Source organism: Macaca nemestrina, chromosome 6 (genome assembly GCF_043159975.1).
Source record: "Macaca nemestrina isolate mMacNem1 chromosome 6, mMacNem.hap1, whole genome shotgun sequence".
Lineage (NCBI taxonomy): Eukaryota > Metazoa > Chordata > Mammalia > Primates > Cercopithecidae > Macaca > Macaca nemestrina.
In genome coordinates, this window is record NC_092130.1 from 59,026,557 (window position 1) to 59,048,518 (window position 21,962).

The 21,962-nt window shown below is 34.8% G+C and overlaps 1 long non-coding RNA gene across 3 annotated transcripts in view; it reads right to left on the reverse strand.

Moving 5' to 3' along the window:
* Positions 1 to 21,962, reverse strand: part of LOC139363786 (uncharacterized) — a 264,458-nt gene that overhangs the window by 90,002 nt on the left and 152,494 nt on the right. For 2 of the 3 annotated variants that reach the window (XR_011624740.1, XR_011624739.1), the window contains exon 2: positions 5,385 to 5,502. This is a non-coding gene — a long non-coding RNA (uncharacterized lncRNA). Of the gene's footprint in view, positions 1 to 1,420; positions 3,249 to 5,384; positions 5,503 to 21,962 lie in introns of those variants that run through there. The other variant, XR_011624738.1, reaches the window with a different exon arrangement.

Below are 21,962 nucleotides of genomic sequence, written 5' to 3' on the forward strand. Positions count from 1 at the left end.
CCAATTTCTTATACAGTCAACTCCACTAACTACCTCAATATTGTAATGACTTACATTTTTTTACTTTGATTTAAAATGTAATTTCTTTTTAACGAAATCAAATACCCTTGCTCTGTTTTTCTTGTGCTGGCTTAGAGTTGGACCTTGTTTGTTTTAGCTACATCCATTATACTTTTACCACGTTAGCCCAGACCCATTAAATCCATCTTACCACACAGTTTCATCTCATGTGGGGACTATGGATTCTTGTTTTTTCAGCTTGATGTTGGCTCCTGGTCATTATTTTTCCACCAGTGATTCATTCAGCCTACTTTTAAAGCTTTGAGCATATTTACTTAGGCAGAATGTAGTTAGTAGAGTAGTAAGAATGTAAAAATAAAATGCAAATGAAACTCAAATTCTGTTTCAGGACTTTTAGAGATTTCACTGTGATTATGTAATATCCCTTTGGCAATGAACTAGTTTTTTTCATAATGTTTATGGAATAAACAAGACATTTTTAACTGTCAGATGACTTGATAGGCAGGCTTGAGTTTGATATTGTAATGAATTTAATTTTACAGTTAGTATTTTTCTTTTTCTCACTCCAAAATGAAAAGTTTGAATATTTCAAACTATGTTTGTGACCCTCTACATTCTTACATTTATATTCTTCCTTATTGTACATTTTGTATAGATGACTTTCATAATCTAAGCAACAAGTGTATAAGGTAAATTCTTTCTTTCTGTTTTAAAGTGATGAAATTTAAGCACAAAAATTGTAAATGGCTTGGTAAAGTTCTTATATCTAGAATCAGCTGTTGTAAATCCAATCAAATTGCTCTCATTCTAATTCTGGGTGTTTCTTATAACTCCAGTGTTGTTCCTCTAGTTCTTCGACATCGACATTTTTCCTTGTCTCCCTTTTTGTGTCCTTCTGTTTTTCCCTTCTTCTACTTAGATTCATTCTGGACACTATGCTAGAAGGAAATATTATTTTTCTCAGTGTAGTTGAGCCAGTAATTTCGACTAGGACTAGAATATTTTGCATATAATCAGTGATAGGCCAGAAGGAAAGAACTTTAAGAGAAAACTCTGGAAAGAGTGATCAAAATATATAGAGCATTAAGTTCAATATGAGGTTTGACATATTGCATAGCACATTCATGTAAATATTTTCTCAGGTTTTCTCTCTTTGAGGTATTTCTTCTGCCCTAAATTTAACAAATTATGGTGCTAATCAGATACTGTTTTACCTCAAATTTATTCTTAATCTATTAAACCTTGTTCTTCAGTTTAACATTTTACTAATGATTCTCTTTAAAAACAATTTGACCCTTGAATATTTTTTCTCAAAGACATATATTATAAATAACATACATGTTTATCTCAGAAGATAAATAAAACTCAGAGATACAATGAAAAGTATAAAAAAACAATTACATTAAATCTTCAAAATATTGAAAATAAATAATCATTAATATGGAATTATCAAAATTTACTATCAACAGAAAGACCTGCTTCTAAAAAGAGGTCTTTACACAGAAGGAACATTATCTCTGACATTGATCGAGTATTGCAGGAAAAAAAAAATGAATGTTGTCTGTTTAAAATAATGACGTGCTGAGATTTAAAATATGAGATATTAGAACATATGACATCAATAGCACAAAATATAAAAAGGGAATAAGTGTGGTCATAGCATTATAATATCCAAATTCTAATATTGCACAATTTAAATTAGACTCTAATATGCCAAGGAATATTAAATAATATGCTGCTGTCAGATAAACAGAACAAAATATAACAACAAAATTATACTGATGTAAGCAAATGAAGTGAAATAAGGAGAATTATAAAAACGAATTATAGAAAGAAAAAAACATTAAATTATAGTTATAAACTGGAATTGATTACTAATCACAAGAAATGGATATTGAGCCATATTCTCCTGTTTAGAAAAACACAATCAGACTCTGGATTAAAACAATAAAAATAGCATAATTAACAACTATTTAAAAATTACAGATACAGAGACAGAACAGTTGAAAGTAACAAGATTGACAACTATATGAAATCAGGAAAACTAACAACAGACAAATATTTCAAACCATATGCATTACAAGACATAAAAAAGGCATTTCTTTATGAAATAAAGCATGGATTCTATAGGAAGATATAACAATCCTAAATGTATCTAAGTATCAAAATTTAGCTTTAAAGTGCATAAATTACAAAGTTGATAAAATGTGTACAAGAAATAAATCAATAATAATATGAAAATATTTAACATACCTTTTAGTTACTGGTGAAAATATAGAGGAACTAAGGATATAGAAGATTGAAAACTTGTTTAACAAACTTTACATGATAATCATGTATAGACTTCTGCACTCAATGACTGCACATTATCACTGCTTTTAAAATTACAAATAATAATCATAGATATTGACCACATATTGAAAAATAGAGAAAGCCTTAATACATTTCAAATGATGGGAAACATAAAGAGCATTTTCTCTAGCCTCAGTGGTATGAAGTGAAAAATCAGTTAAGAAATTCTAACTTAAAATCCCCAACTGTTAGCAAGTGAAACAAAACACATCTAAATAACCCATGTTTTTTTAATGATATCACAGTGGAAATTAGAAATTATTTTAAATGGAATGGAAATAAAATTGTGGCACATACAAGCTTGTAAGAATTAAGTAAGACATGACTTAGGGACAAATATATGTATATAGTTAATATATACTTTGCCTGTATATTTTATAAAAGAAAGACTGAATATCATATCTTTAAGCATTTATTTCAAGGGGCTAGAAGATAACATGACAAATTAAACTCAAATAGAATTAAAAGAAATATGGTAGAAATCAACGAGTTAGAAAGCAAGTGTAGAATATAGAAATATCAATGAAGCCAAGCAATAGTTTATTAACATGCTAATAAATTTGATAAATCAATATCAAAATTAAAAAGTGAAAATCAGGCCGGGCACGGTGGCTCACGCCTGTAATCCCAGCACTTTGGGAGGCCGAGATGGGCGGATCATGAGGTCAGGAGATCGAGACCATCCTGGCTAACACGATGAAACCCCGTCTCTACTAAAAATACAAAAAATTAGCTGGGTGTGGTGGCGGGTGCCTGTAGTCCCAGCTACTCAGGAGGCTGAGGCAGGAGAATGGCGTGAATCCGGGAGGCGGAGCTTGCAGGGATCCGAGATCATGTCACTGCACCCCAGCCTGGGCTACAGAGCGACACCCCGTCTTTAAAAAAAGAAAAAAAAAATTATAAATTGCAAACTTCAAAAATCAAAAACTTTATTTCTATACCAACAATACAAATATGAATAATTTCTATGGCAGCTTTATGTAAAAACATTTGAAAATTTTGATAGAAGTGAAAAATTCTGTAAAAGCCCAAGCTTACCAATTCTGATCCAAGAATAAATAGAAAATGTGTAGAGCTTTATGTCTATTAAATAAATTGAATCTACAAGTGAAAATCTTCAAAAAGGATAGATTTAGCAATATCTTTTTCTATTATTATTTTTTTTCCTTTTTTTATTATTATGTTTTAAGTTCTAGGGTACATGTGCATAACGTGCAGGTTTGTTCCATATGTATACTTGTGCCATGTTGCTGTGCTGCACCCATCAACTCGTCATTTACATCAGGTATAACTCCCAATGCAATCCCTCCCCGCTGCCCCCTCCCCATGATAGGCCCCGGTGTGTGATGTTTAGTTGACTCTCAGTTTAGCATGGCTAGGGAAGCCTCTGGAAACTTACAACCATGGCAGAAGGAGAAGCAAACATGTCCTGATTCACATGGTGGCAGGAAGGAGCAGTGTCAAGCAAGCCAAGCAAAAGGGGGAAAAGCCCCTTATAAAACCATCAGATCTCATGAGAACTCACTCACTATCAGGAGAGCAGCATGAGGGTAACTGCCCTCATGATTTGATTACCTCCCACCAGGCCCCTCCCACAACACGTGAGGATTATGGGAATCACAATTCAAGATGAGTTTTGGATGGGGACACAGCCAAACCATATCCTCTTATAAGTAAAGTAATACATCTTCTGGTACTTTCATTCAGTATTCATTTCATCTTAAATAAATCCAGAGAAATGCAACAGAAGTTCACAATTCAGTCACTGGCTTAAGCCACATATCCTATTTATGTGGAATAAGCCAGATTTACATAAACAAATCCAAATTTCTAGCTTAGTATTATATTCTATTACATGGAACACTGCATATTTGGAATGAGCAATTTTTAAATAGATTTTAACCAATCTATTAATCCTCTGTCGTTAATGGTTTTTCCTACATCAGTCCCATTGGTTACTGAGTTAAGTTGGCTTTATTTTTTCTTGTTTTAATTCATTTTCAGTTTGGTCCCCTTGGAGACTATATAAAAACACCAAAAATTTAATGTTTTTATGCTGAAAACTACATTGATGAGAATGCTAGAAGGTGTATGTTACTCTTCATCCAGCGCCTGACGTTAGGTCACTTATAAAATAAGACATAAGATCTTGGAATAATAAAGGATATTTGAAGAAAATAGGTAATACATGTATGCATTCTTATTGAAACTTAAAACAATGGAAATAAAACTGGAGTGCTTCTTGAGCTCTACAAAACTTCAAGTCCCTACCATAGCTAACTTATGTTCAGCTTTTTAATACTTCCATATCTTATGTTTTTAAATGCAATTATAAATATCTAACAGATACATCATGTACATATCTCATACAGTAATGTGTGTCAATCTGCTGTGAATGTGAATTGATAATTATTTCAATTTTGTCCTATTTTTAAGGCTGCTTCAAATATATTTTCTGCTTTTTACACCTATTCAGATAGTCCATCTAAAATAGTAATTTATGAAGTAGATACAGAAAGCTAGAACACGTCTCAGACCTGCATTTTATGGGTCTAAAATTAAGTTTGATTCAGATTAATTTTACAAAATAGTAATATCAGCATGAAAAATCATGTTCCTTAATGCATACTTGTGTTTTGTGACAACAGGTATCATTTCTATTCAATGTATACACAGTAACTAGTATATTAACTGGCACATTAGTTTGTATTCAAAAATTGCTGTAAACTTGAATGAGTGCATTGAGAAAAATTGTTATAAATTGAATGACATGGAAATCTAGATAGCATATCTTAAAAGTCAAATTTGTCTTGGTGAATTAAGGCCAAAAGTGTATCAGTGGGCAAACATCTATCAATCCTAAGGCTCGAAATAGATTGAAAACTCTGGCATTCTAATGAAGTATAATTTTCTTCACCTAGGCAAAGCCTGCCATTGTGGCAGAATCATCTCTGGCACATTGGATATTCTATTTATACTTTTATTATAATTACCGTTAATTTTATTCTTACCTGCTCTTGCATTACTTTGGTTTAGGTTGATACTCAAGTCAGTCATACTTGCTTAGGACCTTAGGTTCCTGTCCCATGTACAAGTTCCACTATATTATTTGAAGATCCATTTGGGAAACTGAAATATTCCAAAAGTAGGAACAGTTAACTTGTATTATTCTTCCACAAATATGGAAATAGATTTAATAAACCCATATATGAAAAATGATTAGTCTAATGTAGGACATATTAATGTACTTTTCTTTTTTGCACTGTATGTATGACTTTTTTATACTCAGCAACTATCATACTTCCAGATGAAACTAATAATTCAATCACAATACGTTCAGCATTGAAAATGCAGCTTATTTTTCTATCCTTTCTCACAAACCACTATCTCGTAATTTTTCTTATTTGTAGAGTTGCACTTGCATTCAATTACTGTTGACATCTGCATGCCCAGTCATGGGCAAAGATGGGATATTTTGCTTCTAAGTCCCAGGGTACTCAGATGTAATTCAGTCAAGGCTCCTCAAGGGCTATTATATTAGTCCATTTTCATGATGCTGATAAAGACATACCCAAGATTGGGAAGAAAAAGAGGCTTAATTAGACTTACAATTTCACCTGGCTGGAGGGGTCTCAGAATCATTACAGGAGGTGAAAGGCACTTTTTACATGGTGGCAGCAAAAGAAAAATAAGAATGAAGCAAAAGTGGAAACCCTGATAAACCCATCAAATCTTGTGACACTTATTAACTATTACAAGGATAGAATGGGAAAGACTGGCCCTGATGATTCAATTATCTCTCCCTGGGTCCCTCCAAAAACATGTGGTAATTCTGGGAGATACAATTCAAGTTGTGATTTGGGTGGGGATATAGTCAAACCATATCAGCTATACACAACATTCTCATCTGTCATCGACATATTCAAGTTTAATAGTTTTGGTTAGATCATATGGGCCAACTGTGAGAATTGCTTGTACTGCATTCAAGATAAACTACAGAGACTCTTTTGTTCTTGACTTTTTTCAAAGCTGTCTTGTATTTTCATTTCATTTCCTAATTATGGATACTTTTCTTTGGTATATACAAAACAGTATTTTGTATTTTCATTTAGGCAGAAATGAAGTTGCTGGTCTGAATTAGTGAGCACTGGGTCTACACACAGGCAACAGAAGCTTGTATAGAGTAAAGGGTAGAAGGAATTGCCAAGGAGGGGAAGTGGTAGATTCAGCTTTCTAGTTTGAAGCCAGTGACAGCAGTGTGATTGGCCTTGCTTAAGAAAGAGGCTGGAAAAAAAAAAAAAAAGCAAACACAAATGCTGAAAAAAAAAATCACTATGAAATTGATGCAGTATTTTTCTCAGTCCCTTCACTGGACTCATGGCAGGGGCACCCCATCTACTCAACCCTCTGTGCTCAGCCCCTTATGGGAGGGAACACATGAGAGAGCTAGTGCAAGATCAAGATGGACACTCTGGGCACCAACACAGGAGCAAGCTCCACATGAGGACCCATGGCCAGACGAGGTATGTTGCCCTGAGGGGGACACAGTGGCACCCGTGAGGGCGCCTATAAGCCCAAAGCCTCAGAGGGGGTGTTACAGTGCTGTTTTAGTTCTGCCATCTGCAGTCGGATGGAGAGCAGTGTGTTAGCAGCTCAGTTGGCTCCTTGCCTCGTTGCATGGTGTGGCTGCTCTCCACCAGTGAGGGCAAAGTGCCAGTGTGACAGCCTTTTCTGGGTACCCTCACTTGGTGGGTCCCAAGCTCTTGTCCAGTGTCCAAGAAGAATGAGGTCACAAGGACAACTGAAGGATGGTGAAGGTGGAAAATTTTATTGATAGATGAAAACAGGTCTCAGCAGAGAGGGGAGCTGGAGAGGGGAAAAGAAGGGCAGGCAATCTTCCCTGAAGTCAGGTTGTCTTTTCCCCGAAGTAGGCCATATTCCCCTCTACCGACTGAGTCTGGGGCCTTTACAGGCTCAGGATGGGGTGTGCATGATGATTGGTTTGTGAGTATGCAAAAAAGCTTAAAGTGAAAGCACCATTCAAAGGTGGGCATGGCAGTGTAGAAAGCCAATTAGAAAAGGGTAGGTACATGTACAATAGGTGAAGAGGGGGATCAGAGGAAAACAAGACAAATAGGACATGTTCTCAATCTGGTGTGAGGAATTAACTTGTAGTTTGGCTTTCAGGCTTTAAACTGTCTTTGGCTTGGAGGTGGGTTTTCAAAGGGTACCTGCCCCTGTCTGCCTAGGCACTTGGCTGCCTTCTGTCCCTATCAAAATGACACTGGATAAACTTCAGGGTATGGATGGAAGAGTCAGGCGTTTGTTCAGGATCAAGACATAAACTAAAATTTCTAGTGGCCATGTTACTGGATCTGTGAAAGTCCTCAAATAGCAACAGACTATCTTTAAATTGCCATTGATAGAGAGAGAGAGGAGGAGGAGGAAGGACAAGTAAGAAGAGGAAGGAGAAGAGAGAGAGTTTATGAAGGGGAATGAAATCTGTGTAAACCATGTACTGTTGTTGTTGTTAAAGTAAATCCAGTTATTGTAAAGCCTTCACTGCACTAGAAATAAAAGCCTTGTGTAAAGGCTTTATTTAATTGGGCCCAAAATGCCCCAATTAAAATGTGCAGTTGGCAAGTTGGATAAAGAAGCAATTTTTAAAACAGATTGTCAAGATACTATATTCATTTTGTGAATTTGACCAAAAAGACAAAAGGAACTAGAAGCCTCTGATAGATTATTAGGAGGCTTCAAGAGGAACTGTAACACTAAATTTACAACTACACCAGTAAAACTGCAAGGATAACTAGCAAGAACTATCTTTAAGCCCAGAATCAATCGTTTAAGAGTAGAAGCCATATTTCTCAAAACTAATTTCTTCCATCATCCATTTAATTTTTCAGAATTTTAGAGTTGCACCCATAGTAGGATTTCTAAGTCCCCTCAGACTTGCCCTCTGATTGAACATCTAATTGTAGCATTTTCCATATGTAGCCAGAGGCAGTCCTCATTCATATTTCTCTTTGTCCCTTTACTTTCTATTTCCTTAACTCTCAGAAAACTTTGGAGATTACTTCACCATAATCTTTTTCTCTTATTATGTGTGTTTTCAAGGTATATTTTGTCCAGAACAACAGATCTAATAATGCAACAGAACATTTGGTAACTTCCAGTAGGAACAACAAAAGTTAAATTTCAGTAATTAGCATATGTTGATATCTTTCTTCTTGCTAAAAATTACAAAGAAAGCTTAAAGAAAAACAAAATTTTTACCAAGTGTCATAATGTCTTTAATTACCAGCTTTAAAATATAGGATGAGGCTGCCTACCCACAAAGTCTCTGCTACCCATGTGAGTGCACACACGGAGGTCTGAAACCCTGCCCCACCTGTGCCACCACTGCTGCCAGTGTGAATGCACATGTGGACACTAACAACACTGCCACTACACCCCCAGCACCACCACCATCACTGCTACAAATGTGTGCATGGAGGCTGGCAGCCCACACCCAGTAACACCCTGCCCTACCTCTGCTGCCAGCATGAGTGCATGCAGGAACGCTGCTGCCCCACTCCTATGAGTACCCTATACCCAGTCAATGTGTTAGCACCCTGCCACTTTGCTGCTGCTGCTCACACATGTGATTGAGCATAGATCCTGCTGCTGATGATCTAACAAAGCACTTTCACCAGCACCACCCATCAGAGTGCTCTGGCTGGGAGCTGGGAACATCTTAGCCCTTCCAGCACAGCCTCTAGGGGCGAGAGAGCAAAGCTGCAGGCGTGATACCAGCCCCCAGAGTTAGAGTACACAGCCCAGGAGTGCTGTCTTGTCCCTTGAAAATCTTCCATCTATGAAGCTAGTTTATTGAACCCAGCTTATGCCACAATCAAACCCCAAAAGGTATCAATAAATGTAACAGCAAAAACACCTATACAAAGGACCGTGACTTCAAAAAATGAAGAAACAGCAGTCTACACACATGAGAAAGAACCAGTGCAAGAACTCTGGCCACTCAAAAAACCAGAGTGTCTTATTACCTCCAAATGACCACATTAGTTCTCCAGCAGTGGTTCTCAACCAGGCTGAAATGACTGAAATGACAGACAGAATTAAGAATATGGACAGAAATGAAGATCATAAAGATTCAGGGGAATCCAAGCATTCTAAGGAATACAATAAAATGATTTAGGAGATGAGAGATGAAATGGCTATCTTAGGAAGGAACCAAAGTGATCTGATAGAGCTGAAAAACTGACTTCAAGAATTTCAGAGAACAATCACAAGTATTAACAGCACAATCAACCAAGCTGAGGACGGACTGTCAGACCTCAGATGCCTTCTACATAATAACTCATTCAGGCAAAAATAAAGAGAAAAGATGAAGAATGAACAAAACCTCCAAGAAATATGGGATTATATAAAAAGACCAAATTTATATCCCACTGGCACCTGAAGGAACAGGAGAGAAAGCAAGCAACTTGGAAAACATATTTCAAGAAATTTCATAGAAATTTCCCTAACCTTCCTAGAGAGGCCAACATTCATATATAGGAAGTACAAAGAACCCCTATGAAATACTACACAAGATGGCCATCCCATGGACATATAGTCATCAGATTTTCCAAGGTCAAAATAAAAGGAAAAATGTTAAAGGCAGCTAGGGAGAAGGGGCAGGTCGCCTACAAAGGGAACCCAATTGGGCTAACAGTAGAACTTTCAGCAAAATCCCTACAAGCCAGAAGAGATAGGATGTCTATAAACAGAATTCTTATAGAAAATAAATTGCAACCAATAATTTAATAACCAGTCAAATTAAGCTTCATAAGCAAGGAGAAATAAGGTCTTATTGAGAAAAGCAAATACTAAGGGAATTCATTACCACTTGTAATGGTTAATACTGTCAACTTGGTTGGATGGAAGGATATAAAGTATTAATCCTGGGTGTGTCTGTGAAAGTGTTGCCAAAGGTGATTAACATTTGAGTCACTGGGCTAGGGAAGGCAAACCCACCCTTAATCTGGTGGGCACAATCGAATCAGCTGCCATCAAAGATAAAGCAGGCAGAAAAACGTGAAAGAGGATACTGGCCTAGCCTTCCTACCTACATCTTTCTCCTGTGCTAGACGCTTCCTGCCCTTGAACATTGAACTCTAATTTCTTCAGTTTTGAGACTCAGACTGGGCCTCCTAGTTCCTTAAGCTTGCAGGCAGCGTATTGTGTGAACTTGTGATCCTGTAAGTTAAAGTTAATACTTAATAAACTCCCGTATATATATATACCCATATATATGTGCATGTGTGTGTGTGTGTATATATATATCTCCTATTAGTTCTGTCCCTCTAGAGAACCCTGACTAATATACTACCAGATCTGCCTAACAAGAAGTCCTGAAGGGAGTGCTAAATATAGAAAAACACACTTAAGTACATAGATCATTGACACTACAAAGCAACCACACTAACAAGTCTGCATAATAACTAGCTGACGAGATGATATTAGGGCCAAATCCACACCTAACACTATAAACTTTGAATGTACTTTTAGTAGAGACGGGGTTTCACTGTGTTAGCCAGGATGGTCTCGATCTCCTGACCTCGTGGTCCACCCACCTCAGCCTCTCAAAGTGCTGGGATTACAAGCATGAGCCACTGTGCCCAGCCTAAATCTTGAATGTAAATGGACAAAATGCCCCAATTAAAATGTGCAGTTGGCAAGTTGGATAAAGAAGCAATACCCAATGGAATGCTGTCTTCAAGAGACCCACCTAATAGGCAAAGGCATCCATAGGCTCAAAGTAAAGGGATGGAAAAAATCTACAAGCAAAAGAAAAATAGAAAAAAAGCAGGTGTTGCTATTCTAATTTCAGACAAAACAGACAGTTAAAAAGACAAATAATGGTATTATATAATGTTAAAGGGTTTAATTCAACAGGAAGGTTTAAGTATTATAAATATGTCTGCATCAAACACAGGAGGACCTAGATTCATTAGGCAATTTCTTGGAGTCCTACAAAGAGACTGAGATAATCACACAATAATAGTAACACACTTCAACACCTCACTGACAATGTTAGACAGATCATCAAGACAGAAAATTAACAAAGATATCCAAGACCTTAAATTGATTCTTGACCAAATGGACCTATTAGACATCTACAGAACTCTCCCCAACAAAAACAATAGAATATACATTCTTCCCACATGTACAGGGCACATAGTCTAAAACTGAGCACAAAATCAGCTGTAAAACAATCCTTAGAAAATTCAAAAAACTGAAGTCATACCAACCATACTCTTAGACTATACTGCAATAAAAATAGAAATCAAAACCAAGAAAAATGCTCAAAACTATACAAATACATGTAAATTAAACAATATTGTGTACCTTTTGTGTAAACAATGAAATTAATGCAGCAATCAAGAACTTATTTGAAACAAATTTGAAGAGAGATACAAGATACAAGAATTTCTGAAAACAGTTAAAGCTGTGTTAAAAAGGAAATTTATAGAGCTAAATGCCTGCATCAGAAAGTTAGAAACATCTCAAATTAACAACATAACATCATCCCTAGAGGAACTATGGAAAGGAGAGCAAACCAACCCCACAGTTAGCAGAAGACAAAAAATAACCAACATTAGAACAGAACTGAAGGAAACTCAGACATGAAAACCACACAAATGATTAACGAGTTCAGCAGTTTGGTCTTTGAAAGAACAAATAAGATAAACTGCTAGATAAAGTAATCTGTATTAGAACATAAATTAGAAAGTAAGCCCTTGTAAATATTTCTGAAAAATAGATGACTTTAGACAAATTAGAATCAAGTAATAACTAATTTTAAAATCACACAAATACAGAAGTAGGCTAGTATCAGAGCAACCCTGTATTATAGACAGATGTAAACACTGGGCAGAATTTAGAAAGTACCCTCTAAATTCCTTGAAAAGAAACCGACTAGAAGCAGGAAATTCTGGAAGGAGAGTTTCAGTGGGTGAATTTCACATTTTTGTTTCTCTGGACTGAGGTCAGTCCTCTTCTGGAGTGAGGCCAGGAAGGACTCAGTGGGACCAAAAGATATTGATAAAACTTGAACTGGCCTAAGGAACTGGAGAGAACATGAGGCAACCAAACTTGTTGTAGAGGTCAGGGGAATCCTGAAAAAACAGAACCAGAGAGGGAGTGATCAAAATTGTATATACACTCTTCCATGGTTTTTGTACAATCCAGAGTCTTCATTAGGTATTATTAGGTGTGATTTAATAATCAGCGTTATCAGGTGATTTGAACTGATACCCAAATGCTGGTGTTTAATGTTTGGGTCCATCTAATTTAATGCCTGCCTGCCGAAACAAAGAAGTCGATACTCTTCCAAGGAAGATAGCAGATTCCAGAGTCTTCACAGTGTGAGGTTTACATTTTTGATTTATATTACTAAATATGTTTTCTTACATTAGGCTTCTGATTTTGCTTAATCAATATACAGTCATGTCAACTTATTAATATATCCTAATTATGTACACTCGTAAGGCTTTAGCTCAAAGGAAGATTTTATTATTTAAACAAAAATTTCAGAGATGATGACAGGGGACATTAATTTGGAGGTGAGCAGAAGCATTTTTCTTTTAAAATGTATTTCAAAAACAACATAAAGTTAGTTTTTGTCTATGCAGAGATTAGCCTATCCTTATTTTTTATAAAGTGTATGATGTTGTTTTTCATAAATATGTGTATCTCTTAATGGACTGGAATTCCATGGGGTTTTAATATTATTCTCAATTTGACCTCCCAAAAAGAACTATAAATTATTTTCCTTTTGATATCAGTTTATATCATTTATCTCAGATTTAAAAATATCTAACAGGAAAAACTACCCACAAGAAGAAAGTTTTAGTAATGCTATGAAAGATTTCTTTCTCTCTTTGCTGCCTGACACAAGCTATTACAGCTATAACTAACTCTAAGTAATAATACATTGGAAATGACAAGTTCTTTGTGCGAAGGAAAAGTACATTCAATTAAAATTATTAGGTTAGTGCAAAAGTAATTGCGGTTTTTGTCATTACTTTCAATGGCATAAACTGTAATTACTTTTGCACCAACCTAATATTTCCCTGTTTAGAATATTCCTGAGGTAAAACATATTTTATCTTTCTAATGTTAGAATTTCAATATATTGAATTATGACTAAAAATAAAATATACTTTAAAAATACAGACAGAGTCTTATAATTACTGTCAAATTTGCAAATAGAACTTAGAAAAAGTAATTAGTGACAAGACCATTGTATGTTTCAGGGCTGGAGAAAGCTAAAATTAAAAACTGAGCAAGAAAAGCATTCAGAATATACTTGTGATGGAGATACAAAAAAAAGATGAAGTAGGAAATACTTATTATGAAGCAACTTCGAATGTCAATAAAGGGAAAAAATTATGAATTTTTGAAGATAATATTTAAACTTGCTGAAGAGTCAAAAGAATAAGAAGCACGTTATTAAGTAACATACCTAATAGTTGCATAATACAAATTATTACTCTAATTGAGTAAAATCAACACACAGAGACCTGAAAAAGTCATTTAGTTATTTAAGGATCTGATAAAGAGGCCGGGCGCGGTGGCTCACGCCTGTAATCCCAACACTTTGGGAGGCCGAGGCGGGCGGATCACGAGGTCAGGAGATCGAGACCATCCTGGGTAACACAGTGAAACCCGTCTCTACTAAAAATACAAAAAACTAGCCGGGCGTGGTGGCGGCGCCTGTAGTCCCAGCTACTCGGGAGGCTGAGGCAGGAGAATGGCATGAACCCGGGAGGCGGAGCTTGCAGTGAGCTGAGATCTCGCCACTGTACTCCAGCCTGGGCGGCAGAGCGAGACTCCGTCTCAAAAAAAAAAAAAAAAAAAAAAAAAAAGATCTGATAAAGATATAAACATAATATATAACTAACACATCTGAAGCTTCAATTATTTTTTACATTTCCTAATTCTTTATCCAGTAAGAAATCAATGAGCCCCTCCTTTTGGTCAGGTCAGGCATTCTGTCAGGTGCCGGGATACAAGGGTGAATAAACAGACATATTCCATGTATTCATTCTGATGGGGAGGGAAGTCCAGTGAAAAGAAGGCAAATAATTTCACTAATGAATACATTGTTACAACGTAAAGAAATGAATACCATTGATAGGAGATGAACATACAGCAAAGGGACACGAATCAGCCAGAGGTGCATGGGAAGAAATCCCTAAGAAAATGACAGGAGCAAGACCTGGTAGATGATAGGCAGCTAGCTAAGAAAAAGGAGAGTGAGATGGCAGACATTTAAACATCCTAGACATTCTTCCAGAAATACTATTGCTAATACCATATGGAAACCTTCTCTGTTATACATTTTCAGGTTAGTGATTCCCTTTAGCTGTGTGACAGCAGATCCATTTCTACAATTTTGCTTCTCACGTTGTATCATAATGACATCTGGCATGTTTTTTACCTCATTAAACTGTGAACACCTTAGAATCCATAACAAGGTATCCTTGCACGTTGACAGAAATAAGTCTCTGTATTTTAAAATTTGCAAGAAGTAAACTAGCATTTTGGGAAATAGTACTGTGCTTTTTTACATAATTGTTGCTTCCCTTGCTATGTGGCTTATAAAAAATGATCTGTATATAATAATTTTAGCTTGATTTACATGTATCCATGTCTATTATAGAAAGATTAATATGAAAAACAATCATAAGAAATGTGCTCATGAAAAAACACATACCCACATAGAGACGCACACATACATATGCACTCACACAACCACATACACAGCCACACATACCTGGATATCTTAATTTTCATGATAATCCTTGACTAAGAGCAAACTTTGATTTGTGAATACAAGTTTCTGTTAAATTTGGGTAAAAGCTGAAGTAGGATGTGAGTCAAGAACGTCCCAAACAAATTGTTTCATAATATTATTGACATTTTCCTAACATAATAGACGATAACAGAATATATAGTCTTACAGCTAGAGTGTATTTCCTAGGATGAAGCTTTGTACTTTTTCTGAAATGTTAGTTAAATAAATGCTAAGTGTACATTAATTTGAAATATATACTTAATGGGAAGTAATTAAGAATTGAAATTAAAAGAAATATCAACCCGAACTTTTCAATAAAAAATAATGAAATAACTAAAGCATACATAAAAGAAAAGGTAATATAATAAAAATAACAAAACACATATCCAACTTTAAATGTAATTTTAAGGTTTCATTAATTAAAATGGCAATTTTGAAAATTATTTCTTATCTGCACATCTTCTCTCAAGAATATAAAAGTTATTTTCTAAAATTACAAAGTTCTTATTTATCTACTATAAAGTCAATAAAATATTTTGAAAGCATTACAAATCATCAAACTGCATAGTTCTTGCTCTCCAGAGGTGAAAATTTATCTTGCAACCAATTATAAAATATTATTAGAAAAAAAGAAGGCCTCCATTTAGAGTCCCATTGGTTATTATTCAAAATCCTTTCTCTTCCTTTATTCATTTTGGAGTAAATAATTGATACAGTTACTTAGTTCAAGTATGCTTTATTTTGATTCTAATGGACTACTTCCTATTGGAGCATCCCAAAATTCATATATCAGTCCTCTGCTTTATTTAAACTTATTTCCTGCGTCATCCATCTATGTGAGGACCCCTAAAATACATATAACTCTAGTAGACATCTTTCTGATGAGCTCTTGACTTATATGCACATCTGCCTACTCAACATTTCCACTTGAACATTAACCGGATACTTGAAGTTTAACCCATCCAGAACCATTCTACTCTCAGTAAATGGTGGCTCCTTTCTTCCATTTGCTAACAACAAGAACTATGAATTTATCCTTATCTTTTTCTTTCTCTCTCCTCATATCTAATGAGAGAGAAAATTCAGTTAACGCTGACTTCAAAATATAGACAGAATTTGACCACCTCTCTGACCATACTGACGGATACCATCTGGGTCTGAAAAACCCAATTTCTCTTACTGCAATTGCCTCTTTACTATTCTTCCTATCTGTACCATTTCCCTAATATAGACTATTCTCGAGAACTGTATAGAAATTATAGAAGTGTATTTTAGCTGGATAGTCAACTTATTAGGAGGTCTGACTTTTCCACCCAGTTTGGAGAACAGTGTCCTGAGGAACAGGGCAGTGTATTGGTGAGTTTTTATGGATATGGGCATATTTACAGCATGAAGTTGTATGCAAGTTGATAGACTCAGGAACATTGCTGACTGAAGAGCAGCCTCAGCAAAATTCTGGGACTACATGTATTTGAAAATGGAGAAAACTATGGTGGCAGATTTTAAAAACACTGAGGGAATCCAAATGTATGATGTCATTTAATACAATATTGATTTCTACCATTGCAGTACCTTTAGTCCTCTGGGTCATAAAAATGTCCCTAAAATAAGGTCCCGCCTTTCTGCATCCAGAAACATTAGGTGCTTTATAATCACTTTAGTAGCAACATCATTTCATTGCAATCATAAAGCAACCCAAGGATAGGTGGTAATAGAAAAGAGAACATTTTATATTACTTAACTGTATACACAGTGAATTCTGAAAAAGTACTTGTCAAAGAAATAGAGGTAATATATTGAAATCCACCCCAAATAAAGTAGCTATCAATAAAGCAATATATAACAGAAATATTAGACTATAAAAAGATATGTTCACATTATATGTGATATGATTAGCAAAATATTGAAAACTGAATAGTTTTATGTCAGGTGCAACCAGGGAAGAGAAGTGTTACCACTGCCCTGAGGTCTTTGTGTATACTCAAGTAGCCCAAAGGATATCCTGTTAGTTAGAGGATGATGTTTTTATCCTGTTGATGTTTTTAAAAATCTGCCTGTTCCATTTTGCACTGTCCCTATTATGATGAATATTTGCCCCAGTTGGTCAGGGAGCTTTAAAAATCAATGCTCAGAATTGCCTCTTGCTCCTCTTTTAACTAAGAGACCTCTATTTATATTCCAACATTTTAATTATCCTCCAATTCCAGAAAAATCTTAATGAATCAATTGGTATGTTTGAACAAAATGGGAACTAACTGCTGTATAGGTAGTTTCTTGTGACCAATTATTCAGTTGGACTGCTGGTCAAAATGTATGGAACCACCATGAGTCGAGCACTGAGTCCAGCCTGTCCAAAGCAATCTGACTCTTTCTCTGACTATTCCTGCACTGAGGGGAGTGTGGAGACTCCTGAGGTGTGAAAGCCATAAAATAATATGGAGGCCTCAAAAGTAGGCATTTGTCACTCCCCCGCTCAAAGCTATCCTTGTCTTTTTATTTTATTTAGAAATTAAATTTCCACAGAAAGCCTCACATGATGTCAACTCTAGCCTCACCTGCCTTCTTGGTTTTCTTTACATAAGAAATTTCCAAACTCGGTCTCACCCCAGAACTTTGGTCTTGTTCTTCTCTTGCCTAGAAGGCTGTTCACTCAGATCTTTGTATGGCTCTCATTTCATTCATGAACAGAGTGAAACCCTGCTTTCTCTGAGAAGCCTTCTCTGACCATCTTCTCTAAAGTAGCCTTTCCCCCTGCTGCTGCCACTTTCTGCTGCCTATTGCTTGTCCTTGTGTTTTGTCAATGTGATTATTACTTCTTAATATTACATTCAGTATACAGGTGTGTACTGCCTGACCTTGACACAGAATATAAATCTAGGGCTGGGGTTCCAGTTGATGCCATATCCCAGTTACCAAAAACAGTGTCTATATTGAATAATATTTCTAAATTAACTAGTAGATTAGGGATATGCTCTGTTTGCTTTATTCTCTACTTATATTTAGAAGTTACCTATTTTAAATTTCATATGTTATATGTGTCTCCTTCCTGAAATTTCAATTTGTTTACAATACATTATAACAATAATATGTTATTTATATGTAATATATATATCTTATAAAAATAATATATTGTTTAAATATAAACAAGTCTATTTGGGGAATAAAGCTGTCAATTATTACTCTATCTCCATCTTGCTCTGGATATAATTTCGTGTTAAGAAATGAGTGCTAGATAAAAGAGACTATAACATCCCAAATTGCTTTTTGATAGTTTTACAAAATTGAAATGTTAAAAATGACAGAAAGCAATATTATGCAAATGCAGATAAAAATTGAAACTACAAAACTTCTTAACAGAAATGTACGTATAATTTAACTTCTGAAAATCAATCAATGTTACATACCGTATGAACAAATAATAATAAGTAAAATTATGTGGTCATCTCAATAGATTCAGAAATAGCATTAGATAAAATCTAACATCCATTCCTGATTTAAAAAACTCTCAGCAAACTACAAATAGAAAGGGACTTCCTTCACTGCAAAAATGGCACCTACAACCAAATTACAGTTATCAGTATACTTACTTGTGAAAGAAAATGGTTTTTCACAGAAGATTAGGATGAGAACAAGGGTATTTGCTCTCAAGAACTCTAATCAACATTGTTCTGGAGGTTTTATATAGTACAACAGGCAAGCAAAAGACGTAAATCGTCCAGATTAGAAAGCAAGAAGCAAAACCCTCTTTACTGACAGATGACATGACTAGCCTGCGTAGAAAATTTTATGGGATCTTCAGGAAGCAACTAGAATAAGTAAGCTTAGCAACTTTGCAGAATACGAGAGGCAATATACAAAAGTCAACTGTATTTCTATATGCAACCAATGAAAACTCAGAAGTTGAAATTAAATACCACTTACAATAGCATCAAAATGTGAAACCTATCATTTTTAGCATAGTTAAAATTCTGAATCTGAAGACTATGTTCAGTTAAACAGAAATGAGGCTATGAGATACTTTGTTTCCAGAATTTCCATATACAATTTCCAGTTGACTTAAATGCTCAGTATCCTGTATCAGCCTTAAAGATCTTATTTTTAATTTCTATTTTTTAAAATTTGAGTCATATTATTTTCACATACATTTATAGAGCTTTGTTTCTAAGTCTACCCAACTAGTTATTAGTAACAATCAGAGTTGTAATTTGATTTGCAAATGAATGAAAATGGGCAGGGGAGAAGACCCATTTCCTATGTTATTTATACTAAGAGTTAGAATAAAGAGGGCAAAACCTAGAGCTAAATACCTGTATTTAGCTGTGAAAAGGTGACTACCTGAAGGAGAAAGAGCAGAATTACACAGTAAGAAGAAAATGTGGATCAGAAATCCAAGGATTGCCCTGCAGATAGTCCAAAGCATGAGGCTGGCTGAGGTATTATCTGCAGCAACACTGAGAGCAAGTCATGGGGAAACAGACAGTGCTCAATCAATCATAGCTATGTATGTGGCATCTCCAGACTATTCACAGTTCAGGTAGTAGATGACTTGTAATTATTTTATATTTTAAGGCTCATTTATATTTACCAAGACCCTTTGTCTTAACAACTAAGTTAAGAAAAACAAATCATAAATTTTAACGGGTATTTATTTTTAGCTTTACAAAACAGATAATTTCACATAATGAATTCTAAAATCTTAATGAATGTCATGGAAGTCCCAAATACTTATGCTTTTCTATAATTACTAAAGTTAATATTGTTAAAATGGCATTATCTAAAGTACAGCTTATATCTGACTGTGTTAGTGATTTCTTTTAACATTGATTCTGAAGCTAAAGGTGTATTCTAAAGTTTCACCTGTGTACATCAGCTTAAAATGTGTATTATTTTAAGAATAAATTGTGGTAACATTTTTATAAAATTAAGTTCAAATAAAATTGTTTTGTAAATGCACAGAAATAATATGTGACAATTGTGTTTAAGAAAAATAAGCAAACTTAGTATTCTTAGTTTATTTAATTAGTAACATTTTGCTATTTAAAGTCAAATAATTTGCTCCATAAATAGGGCTTAAAATTTAACCATAAACAACTATCTTCCACTTCTATCATGCGTACCGCTTACATTAATTTGAAAGAATACCAATTGCTTTAAGTTGCATGACACAGATATGTTGAATGTTCAACTTTTATTGCCACTATAAGAATAAGAACTGTTTATACTTTCATAGTTAAGAAGTCATAAAGTATTTATGCTATTTCTAAATGTGTTTAATATTGTTTCCTTTTGGAGATACATTGATTATAAGGTAGAAATAAGAGTAATTATCCCTGGCATGTAGAATATTCTCCTTTGCTTTTTTTTTTTTTTTTTTTTTTTTTTTTAGGGATATGGAGAAAGGAGGAAGTTATATATCACTGCTATGCCCACATTGTCAGTAAAATATCTTTTATGAAAGTATGATAAAATATTGGTTTTAAAAATTGGCCTAGCAGGAATTATTTTATTTCTTCTTACAATGACATTGGTTTTTATTCAAAAAGACAATTTCCTATTTCAGCTCTTTTTTTAGCAATTATAATTTGATATCACTCTTTTCCTTATATAAATTATGCCATATGTATGTAGTTTTAAAACAGTCAAGTTTATCTTATACTTACTTCTACAGTATTACTTTAAGAATAAATTGTGGTAGCACTTAATGTTAACTTAATGTAATAACATTAGGGGTAAATATAATTCCTCTAGATGACTGAAGCCAATAGGGTTTTCAGCTAGTCTGCAAAACAGAGCAGATTATGTTCCTGTGTCCCTAACCTGTGAGTAAATGATATTACTGACTAGAGTGGATGTTACTCTCCAGAGGCTCTGTTTTTATTTAGTAAATAACTTGCCCATTTCCATCCATGCCCAGTATCTAATAGGAGAGAGTATAGATCATTTTCCCTTTTTGGCCACCATTCATCCCCCATCTTGTCAAACTGTGCATTATAAACACAGAAAAGAGAAGAAAAGAAGAAACAGTTGTCATGGAAATGTACCCATAGTTCCATTAACATGCTTTTTACAAAATATTATATCCTAGCTGTTTTGAATTTGCCTTATAGATATTAAGAAATGGGATAGAAAGAGAAGGGGTAGAATGTGACTGAGTGGCACATTATTTAACATATATAAGAATTATGCAATATACTTTTGTGAAGTTTCCATATTCCTTTGTTCTTTGATTTTGACAACAATAGAGATAACATGTAAATATTTTCTAAAAATAACACCTGAATTCAGAATTTGTCCATATAAAATATTGACATTTTAATAATCAACTGCCTAGTAATTCTTTGTACATTTTCCTCCTCTTGGAATGCCTTTCCTTGTACGTTCTTATGCAAAACTCCTATTAATTGTTTGAGAATCAAGCCAAACCTTTTTTTATTCCTGGATGCTGTTCTTGCTTTTTTTTTTATTGTCTGAGGCAAAGTTGATCAATTTTTCTATTGTACCACCATAGTAGCTCAGCTACATTTGCCAAACTTTATTTTATTTCATAGCCTAAATAACCGCTCTGCTTTGTAGTCCATAAGCAACAGCTGGGCAGGGAATGTTTATTATACATCTTCACCTCAGTAGCCCCCAACAGAATCCCAGCATATGCCGGATGCTTCATTTTTTTTTTGATGAATGAATGAATGAATGAATGAATGAATGAATGAATGAATGTATGAACTGAGCATTATTCTAAGCT